We start from the raw sequence: 10,589 nt of genomic DNA, 5'->3' as shown, positions 1-10,589 counted from the left end.
CACCAACTTAGCAAGATATTTAAACAGCCCCATTCAATTCAATGGGGTTACTCGCATGCTTAAAGATAGGTATGTAGTTAAGCAACTTGCTGAATCGGCTGTAACTCAGAAACATTACTTTGCTCCACCACACCCATGATATTAATGTTATCAATATAAACCTAACCTTGGGAAGTAACTCCTAGTTATAGCTTGTTGAAAATGTAGACTAAAAAGCTCACGGAATGACTACCTGAAATATTAATACATGCATCTTGATTCTAGAGACTGCCCACTTTGTTGCTAGGATTATATACCCCTTGCCTGGCGTGTCAGTAGGTGCCAACATAAGTCTTCTGTATCCTGACTCTGAAACATTCGTGTTGATAGAGCATCGGTAAGTAGCTCTTTAAAATACTTTGTATAGAAGATAGTCTTGCAGAATTACAAATATCCAACAATTACTTTTGTGCTTATGGTCCTTTTGGCTTTAAAAGTCAACTCTAAACGTTGTCTCTAACAGAAACAGACATTCGGAAAAATGAGTTACTTCAGCTCAGAAACCTGAATTCTCAGTTACTCTATAACAGCGGTTCTCAAACTGTGGATCGGGACCCCATTTTAATGGGGTTGCAGGGTCAGCATTAGACTTGCTGGGACTTGGGGCTGAAGCTGAAGCCTGAGCTCTTTTTTTCTCCCCCCCCCCCCAGGGAAGTGGGGCTCAGGCTCCAGCCCCTTACCCCAGGGTCATGTAGTAACTTTGTTGTCAGAAGGGAGTCACGGTGCAATGAAGTTTGAGAACCCCTGCCCTATAAGGTTCTTACATACCACTCTGGCAGCATAAAGCGGCATCACACCCAATTTAAGTCCCTTTCATGCTGTCAAACCAGGTGAAGGGTGCTTTAGTGTAACTGCATCAGGCACTGAATTTTTAGTAGCTTTTGTTCTAACTATGCTGGAAGTGAAGTAGTAGTTGATGGTTTTTGGTTGCATAGATGGCATCAGAATGTCTTCTGTTGAAAGGGTCATGTCTGGCATAAAGGTCTTGTGATGGTGTAGTGCTGGAGTCTTTGCAAATCATGTAAAATCAAAACAAAATGTATAGTTCCCCCTCCTTCACTGCTTCTGTTTGAATTGTATTCTAATGTAGTTTGTCCTGCGGGTACGAGTGAGGCCAAACGCTATTGCAACATATAGATTGGCCATGCAAACCATGTTAGAAAACAGTCCAACTGGGATCACTATTGCACTGTGAAACTTCTTTTAACATGGGTTTGAAACATTACCCCATTGTTACCCTATTTTGTATATGTATGGTCAAAAAGGTTGCTATGGTCTGTATTCCTGTTTTTACTCCCTATATGTCCAAGGATGAGGCTCTTAAAACGGATCCCTTTTGTGTCTGAGACTTCTAGCATATGACTGGTATAGTTGGTGAGCAAGCTAAGAATTCTGGCAGAGCCATAATATGTGATTAGAGAGTACAACTGTGGGTTAGGTATTGCTGAGTCCTTTCCTGTGGAGAGAAGAAAATTTTGCTGCACTAGGACCTTTGAGTTGCATAGTTAAGATGGTTAAGCATACACCTAACTTTAAGCAAATTATGGGGCTCAGTTGGCTGTTTCTCTTCTCCCCTCCCCCCTTTTTTTTCAACCTTCCATGGCCCATGTGGGACACAATCTGTGACTGAGATACAAGTATTATTCATGTGGGAAGCTCAAAATGCTGTAGGAATCCTTCTCCTGGAGTAAATAACATTTGTTTTTCCCCCCTAGAAACTCAGCTTCTTGATTCTGAATTTCTGATGTACATAACTTTTAACAATAAAAGTGAGAGAGACACCACATTTATATAGAATATAGGGAACTTTGGGACTAAAATGGGTAATGCCCATTGAAATGAGGGAAACTTGAGTAGTCTGATGTTTACTTGTTAAATGAATTTTGCTTTCATTTAACTCTTTCTTTCTTCATAGGAAAAGCTGTGCCTTCGTGTAAGTATTAGCAGAAATCGTCATCTGTCCTTCTTGGTTCAGGAACTTGTCTGAGTCTCCTTGTCGATTTCTAAACATCTGATTAGTTTAGGCATGTCCAACTTTCAGGCCTGATATGCCTACACTTAAAATGTAGGTTGCTATAGCTACTTCACTTGGGGTGTGAAAAATCCACCTCCTTGAGTGACATAGCTATGCTCATCTAATCCCCCAGTGTAGATGCAGCTAGGTTGATGAAAGAATGATTACATTGACCTAACTACCATCACTCGGCAAGGTGGTGGTCCTAGGTTGATGGAAAAATGCCTTCTGTAGGTGTAGGCTGCATCTGCACTATGGTGCTGTAGTTATGCTGGTTTAATGCCTGTCACATAGACATTGCCTCAGTCTCATTTCTGTAAAAGAGTTGTAGAGCCCATGAATATGCTGACAGGGTAGTTGTTTATAAATAAATAGGCATATTTCCATATAAAATATATAATATAATCTCATAGAACTGGAAGGGACCTTGAAAGGTCATTGAGTCAAGTCCCCTGCCTTCTCAGCAGGACCAAGTACTGTCTCTGACAGATTTTTGCCCTAGATCCCTAAATGGCCCCTTCAAGGATTGAATTTACAACCCTGGGTTTAGCAGGCCAATACTCAAACCACTGAGCTATCCCTCGTATCCCCCCCAATAAATGTTAGCACTTTGCAGAACATAGATAAGACGCATTAGCTTGCCGTCTAAATATATATTTGCTTAATTCTATAGTGTGTTTTGCTTTCCAATCTCAGAACTGGGGTCATTCACCCAGTTTCTCTGTCCATTGGGTGGTAGTGTGGCTCAGTGGGTAGGGCACCAGACTGGGACTTGAAGACCTGGATTCTATTTCCAGCTCTGCTACTGACCTGCTGGGTGACACAGGTCAAGTCACTTAACCTGTTTGATTCAAATCTTTCATGTGTAAAATGGAAATGGTAATGACTAATTCCTTTTGTAAGGCACTTTGAGAACCCTTATACTGCACTTTTTATCCATAGATATATTACTATTGTTAATACTGCTGGCCAGAAGGCTGGGTTTCTTAAACTGGGAAGACATTAACTTTAATATTGAATAATAACAAAGTACTATATCATACTATAGTTTAAATCTTGGCTTACATTAAGAGTATGGAGATCATGCTGGCTAGTTCAGATCTGTATTCTGCCTGTTCTGAGGATATTTTTTTTTTTCCAATATAGTATCACAGTCTCTTCTAGTGAGTAGATAGCATGTTACTTTCCCTGTGATTTCAGGTGTGGAGCTCTTATCTGTATTTATGCTCAGATTAGTAAGGTTCTCCTCCTCTTGGTGACTGGGAAGAGGAGCTTTTTGTCTCTAATTGTGACTACATTTTTTTTCTGCCCTCATGTAAAAACACGTAGCCTCTCTACCCCAGCCCCAAATGTCTTTGGTCAGGCTGCTTTCTGAGCATAGTGTTGTTCTGTTTCAAAAACTGAATTGTAAATCGTTCAGATTCTGGAAGTTTGACTTTTCTACTTTTTCTCTAGGAATGGGGCTCTCTTATCAAAACTCATCTCTGGGAAGGGAAAAAGAATTACCTGTAATTCTTTTCTCCAAAGGTACATGGTCATAATAGATCCACTTTCACCCACTTGCTTCCTGTGAGTCGTCAGCCGTGTTGCTAGAAAAGGAACTGACAATTGAGGGCTGGGGCATTCTGACTCTGTCTTCAAGTCACATGACTGCAGCTCTGCTGAGAGTTTTATATTCTCAGTTTACTAGTCAGCTCCACTAGTCTGTCCATTGGAGGCACAGAGCTGGCAGTCGCAACCTCTTATAGCTGCATGCTGCCAGAGATCAAATACTGCAGGTAAATAACCTTTCTTTTTATCTAGCTTAGTGATTTACCCAATCCTTAAATTCCTCCCCCCCCCCACCAGTCTTGGTGCTCCAATTTTGCTAAATTCAGGTGACATTCACTGCATTAAATGTGATTTTTCTCAATAGTGTTCTTAATGCAGGCAAGAGACAATAGCCTTTCTAAAACACTCTTAAATACGGCAAGACTTGTTTTAGAAAAGTTTTCCTAATGACAGTAATTAATAATTACTAGGTTTAACAATTATTTACTTCTCTTTATCCTTTATTTCCCTGCATTTTTGCATTACTAAATGTTCTACATTGACATAATGATTTCCCCCTCAAATTAGGAACAAAGTTTGGGTTTGTTTGTTTGTTTGTTTGGTTTTTTTCCCCTCCCTCTCCCCATAGTTCTGAAGGTCTTAACTTGTCCCTGAGCTATTTATAGCAATTTCAGCAATATTTTCTTGCATAATAAAAAAAAAAACCTTCTGGTTTTCGCCCCCAAGGGATAAGGGCAGTGTGACGGGTTGCAGTAATGTGACTGTAGTCGTAGATTGGAATGTAGTGTCAACAACTTAGTTATTTAATATCTGCATCAGTGTCAAGTAGGTATTATGCTTTCCCTTATATTCTAAGGATTCTTTAATCTCTGTTTTTGGGTGGTGGGGACATCAAGACACAATTAATATTTGATATGGCTTTAAGAAAACAAGAGACGTGTTTAAACCATAATGCATGTTTCTCTTGTTCTTTAATACAGAATTCTTAGTTTTACAAGTACAGCTTCTCTTTCCATTCCAATAATCTTTTGTTGTTGTTGCAAGCTTTATTTTGTATTAAATAGTAGGTGGTAAATTTTCAGACTAAGTCTGATCTTTAAGTTTTTAACAAACTTCTAACGGGCAACTGAAAGGTTTGCTTCTTTTTAAGTCCTACTTTCAGACCAGGACTCTGGTACGAGAGAGACACAACCCTGAACTTCTCTCTTTGGACCAGATCCTGCAAAAGTTTAAGTACCTGTTTAACACACTATGAGAAATCCTACTGAAATCAATAGGATTTTTCAGTGCATAAAGTTAAATGTGAAAATTATTTGTGGTATTTAGGGCCTTGATAAATAAGTGGAGGAGGACCCTCCTTTCAGATGTCATGGTATCCTTTTGCACAGAGGATACTCCTTCCAGGGAGGGGACCCCAGTTATTATAAACAGACGGGTAATAGCTGGGTTTGTGATGACTAGGAGAAGCTCCTGGTGAATTGCCTGCTGGGTGCAAAGGTTGCAGACTTCTCAAGACATCTAGATAGATTTATGTGCTGGGGAGGAGGTAGTGATTGTGGCACAACAGGGAAAGGTGGGACAGATTTAGGATACTAGGTAAGAGACTAAAGTCCAGAACCTCCCTGGTAGCATTCTCTGAAATGCTTCTAGTTCCATGTAGAGGGCCAGTTAAACAAGCAGAACTGCAGAGTCTTAATGTGTGGATGAGATGACTTTTGGAGGAGGGATTTAGGCTTATTAAGAACTGGGGAACCTTTTAGGAAAGGAAGAACTTTATACAGGAAGGATGGGCTCCACTTAAACAAAAACAGAACCTGTTCACATTGCTGCTATGTAAAATTAAAAAGGTCCTAGAGGAGTTTTTAAACTGAGTGCTGGGGGAAAGCTGACCAGTACAAAGGAGCAAACAGCTCAGAGGGGATCCCTTGGGGGAGGATTTATTAAAGGGGATACTCTATATCCTAGTAAAGAGGTGAGGATAGACGTTGATAAAGTACAGATAGGAACTGAAGAGAAACAGTCAAATGAGTCCCATTCAGTTACATTACATGAAGACAGACCACTAAATATTGACCAATTTAATAAGTGCTTGTATAAAAATGCTAGGAAAAAATACTAAGATGGGTAAACTTCAATGAATGGTATTAAATGAGGACATTGATACAAAAGGCACCATAGAAACTTGGTGGAACAATTATAATCAATGGGGCACAGTTATACCAGGGTACAAAATACAGAGGAATGACCGAGTAGGTTGTGCTGATGGAGGAGTGGCACTCTGTGAAAGAGCATAGAGTCAAATATAGTAAAAATCTTAAGTGAAGATACCGTAGAATCTTCATGGATAGAAATTCCCTGCTTGAATATTAAGAATATAGGAATATGCTACTGACCAGAATGGTGACTGTGAAATGCCCAGGGAGATGAGTTTACAAAAACAAAAAACGCAATAATAATGAGGGATTTCAACTATCCCCCTATTGATTCCAGATATGTCACCCCAGGATGGGATGCAGCAAGAAAATTTCTAGACACCATAAATGACTGTTTCTTGGAGCGACTAGTCCTGGAACCCACAAGGGGATGGGCAATTCTTGATGTAGTCCTAAGTGGAGCACAGGGTCTGATCCAAGAGGTGAATATAGCTGAGCCTCTTGGTAATAGTGACGATAATGTAATTAAATTTTAACATCCTTGTAGGGGGGAAAACACCAAAGAAACCCACACAGTGGCGTTTAATTTCAAAAAGGGGAACTACATTTTAAAAAAGAGGGAGCTAGTTAAATGGAAATTAAAAGGAACAGTCACAAGGGTGAAATGCCTGCAAGCTACATGGAAACTATTTTTAAAAACACTGAAATAGAGGCTCAGACTAAATGTATATCCCAAATTAAGAATGAAAGCATAAGAGGACCCCCCTCCTCCCAAAAAAAAGGCCACCATGGCTAAACAGCAGAGTAAGAGGTGGCTAGAGGCAAAAAGGCATCCTTTAAAAACTGGAAGTCAAATCCCACTGAGAAAAATAGAAAGGAACATAAACTCTGGCAAGTCAAGTGTAATAAGGCAGGCCAAAAATGAATTTTGAAGAGCAACTAGCAAGAAACAAAATCTAACCACAGTACATCCGAAGCAGGAAGCCTGCCAAACAATCAGTGGAGCGACTGGATGATCAGGGTGATAAGGAGCCCTCAAGGAAGACAAAGCCATTGAAGAGAAGCTAAATTAATTCTTTGCATCCATCTTCAATGCATAGGATGTGAGGGAGATTCCCACACATGATCCATTCTTTTTAGGTGATAGATCTGAGGAACTGTCCCAGATTGAGGTTTCAGTAGAGAAGATTTTGGAACAAATTGATAAATTAAACCGTAATAAGTCATCTGGACCAGACAGTATTCATCCAAGAGTTCTGAAGGAACTCAAATATGAAATTGCAAAACTACTAACTATGGTATGTAACCTATTGCTTAAAAATCCTCTGTACCAGATGACTACTGGGTAGCTAATGTAATGCCAGTTGGTTTTTTTTTTTTTTTTTTAAAGGCTCCAGAGGTGATCCTGGTAATTACAGGCTTGTAAGGCTAACTTCAGTACCAGGCAAATTGGTTGACACTATAGTAAAGAACAGAATTATCAGGCTGATTATAAAAACTGAATTGTATCAGTTGATATAGTGTACTTGGACTGTCAGAAAACACTTGTCAAAGACTGTCAGTTGTTGTTTGCATGCGTGTTCTCTCTGCATGGTGCCTGTACAGCATCCTTCAATCAAATGGCCCAAGGAGTCCACAGACTGTTCAGTGGTGAAGGCATTCAGCCAGGTTTATTCCAGACAAAGCACAGTATTAGCGCTATATACGTGCTCCAGGTACACTTAATACATGTATGCCCATAACAATGGACCAGCTCAGTGAGCGGCAGGACTTTCTGATTTTCCTCCCGGCCAGACACCCCCTTTGTGATCCCTCTTTTATACACTGATACAGACATGTTACATATTGCCCCTCTGATGTGATTAGTTATCATCCTTTACTTTGTACCTGTAGGCTCTATCAAAACATCTCTATCCATCATCCTGTCATCCTGATCTTATCTTTAGGAGGGGTCACTGTGTCCCTGTATCATCTTCGGGGGAATGTGTTTACACCATAACCTTGTATTGGGGTGTTCTGGTGTCACCCTTCTGGAATGTGTTTATGTGAATACTCAGTGCCTAGGAGTGTTTGCCAAGCTTATGTATTGGATAGTGAACCTGCAAGCAGGCATCTGCTTTGTAACAGGGCCTGACTTTTGCTTATAGCTGGTCTCTTGCTAACTTTGCTTTATCTCAACAGGGCCTTATGCCAGGTCTCAGGCTCTCTTTCTATTACAAAGAGGTCCCACTCCAAAAGATCTTAAGCAAACTAAGCAGTCATGGGATAAGAGGGAAGGTCCTCTCAAGAATTAAGATAGGAAACAAAGGGAAGGAATAAATGGTCAGTTTTCATAATGGAAAGAGGTAAATATTATGGTCCCCCCAAGATCTGTACTGGGACCTGTGCTGTTCAATATATTCATAAATGATCTGGAGAAGGGGGTAAAGAGTGCGGTGGTAAAGTTTGCAGACTAGACAAAGTTAGTCAAGATAGTGAAGTCCAAAGCTCACTATGAAAAGTTGCAAAGGGATCTCACAGAACTGGGTGACAAAATAGCCGAGGAAATTCAATGTTAATAAATGCAAAGTAGTGCACATGGGTGGGGTGGAGAATAGTGGGGTCTAAATTAGCTCTTACCACTCAAGACAGTGATCTTGGCATCATCATCATGGATAGTTCTCTGAAAACATCTGCTCAATGTGCAGCGGCAGTCAAAAAAGCTAACAATGTTAGGAACCAGTAGGAAAGGGATAGATAAAACAGAAAATGTCATCATGCCACTATATAAATCCATGGTACACCTTGAATACTGCATTCTGTTCTGGTTTACCCCATCTCAAAAAAGATGTACTGGAATTGGAAAAGGTTCAGAGAACGGCAACAAAAATTATTAGGGGGATGGAACAGCTTCCGTATTAGTCCCAGTCATTTTAATCTCTCCTGTTCATCTTAGAAAAGATATAACTAAGGCAGGGATATGATAGAGATCTAGAAAATCATGGTTAGTATAGAGAAAATGAATAAGGAAGTGTTACTTACTACTTCATATAACACATGAACTAGAGGTCACCCAGTGAAATTAATAGGCAGCAGGTTTAAAACAAAAGGAAGTACCTTTGTCACACAGTGCACAGTCAGCCTGGGGGACTTGTTGCTAGTGAATGTTGTGAAGGCCAAAAGTATAACTGAGTTCAAAAAGATTTAGATAAGTTCCATGGAGGCTAGATCCATCAACAGCTATTAGCCATGTTGGTCAGGGACGCAACCCCATGCTCTGGGGGTCCCTAAACCTCTTGATTGCCAGGAGCTGGATGATGGACTGAATCACTGAAGTATCTGACACAGGCCACTGTTGGAAGACAGGATACTGGGCTAGATGTGCCATTGTTCTGATCCAGTACGGCCATTCTCATATTCTTAAACTATTTTGAATGTTTTGTTTTAAAATGTATCTAGATTTAACATAATTTAAGATTTGAACCCATAGAAATGCTTGTGGGAGTGTACTTGTATCCATGACATCAAGAATAGACTTGACAGATTTTTGAAAAACATGTGACAGTGAAACACACATTTGTACAATATTAAAGACATTTGAAAATCTTCCATTTATAAACTACTTAGTCTCTGGATTCAAATGTCTTAGATCCTGTGTGTAATATAACAATTTGTAACCAGGTACCTTTATCTTACTGTTAAGGATTTGGATTGGAGATGTGGGTGGGTGATGATATCAGGTGTAAATTTATGACTACAGTGAATCCTTGGTACTGATGGAAAACTCAAACTTGTTTTGAGTACAAGGAGGGTGAGGTGAACCTGTGACCACTCAAAATACTGTACATTCATAATAACAAGTCCAAACAGTTTTCTGGCTTTCTAGATAATCTGGTTTACTTGAGGATTTGACTCAAAACAGATTAATTTTTTGTAAGGTAGCTCAGTCCTGGTCTCCTTTGGGATCGGGAAGGGGAGTAGAATTAATTTCTCTAGAGAGATTTGAGGAATACTGAAATTTCCGTTCTTCAGCTCGGATAATAAGACAACTTGAGGGCTCATAGTTGTGCTGGTAATTAATCTTCACCTGAATAGAGACATGCCACTGGGTGACTATCTAGTGATTAAGTGTGGGTATCTAGTTTATGTATCAAGGTTGCACAAAGATAGCAGAGAAGACTGCTGTGCAAGGTTAGACCATGTAATTTGAGGTTTGGGGTTTTTTTTTAATTTGAATTATAAAGGTTGCGTATTGCTTCAGAATCTCAGGCATCCATGAAAAACCTGCTGAACATTTAACTTGATCACTATGAATCCAGTGACAAGAGACACAGTTCAGTTCAATTAATGAGACTTCATTGAGCTATAAAAGTGTTGCAAAAGAGTAAGAAAAAGACAGACCTCTGTTAGAGGCAGGTATAGTTTGCTGAGGATGGAGTTACGCGTGCTGTTTTCTGTTTGATCCCCACTGTCCATTTGTCATAAATGTCAATTCCTGACCCAAGAGCAAGTTGCTACGTGTTGCAACACACCATTGCTAGTCTATAATATGAAATCTATATGTAACAACCATACTAGTGGATACAATCTAAAATTTCAGATAGGTCATAATTAGGGTTACCATTTGTCCGGATTTACCCGGACATGTCCTGCTTTTTGTGTTTAAAAATAGCGTCCGGGGGGGAATTTGTAAATCACTAAAAATGTCCGGGATTTCCCCCCCATGCAGAGCGAGGCGCGGCTGGGAGGGCTGCAGGAAATTCAGCCGCTCGCATGGGGCTCTGGCAGCCAGAGCCCTTCCCCCGCAGCTTGCCGGGCTGGACTCCGGAGCAGCTGTAGAGCTCCTCCTCCCC

General features: G+C 40.2%; 1 protein-coding gene across 2 annotated transcripts in view; it reads left to right on the top strand.

Annotated features, from left to right (window-relative positions):
• The first annotated feature begins 342 nt into the window (after nucleotides 1-342).
• VDR (vitamin D receptor) overlaps nucleotides 343-10,589 on the top strand; it is a 100,368-nt gene continuing 90,121 nt past the window's right edge. Inside the window, exon 1 of one of the 2 annotated variants that reach the window (XM_026660753.2) lies at nucleotides 343-376. The gene's annotated coding sequence lies outside the window, so the exon portion shown is untranslated. Of the gene's footprint in view, nucleotides 377-3,773; nucleotides 3,832-10,589 lie in introns of those variants that run through there. The other variant, XM_026660752.2, reaches the window with a different exon arrangement.

The sequence above is a fragment of the Terrapene carolina genome, unplaced genomic scaffold (genome assembly GCF_002925995.2).
Source record: "Terrapene carolina triunguis isolate 2854851 unplaced genomic scaffold, T_m_triunguis-2.0 Scaffold836, whole genome shotgun sequence".
In the NCBI taxonomy this organism is placed as follows: Eukaryota; Metazoa; Chordata; order Testudines; family Emydidae; genus Terrapene; species Terrapene triunguis.
Note: the sequence above shows the minus strand (reverse complement) of the source record. Positions and strands in the feature narration are given on the sequence as shown.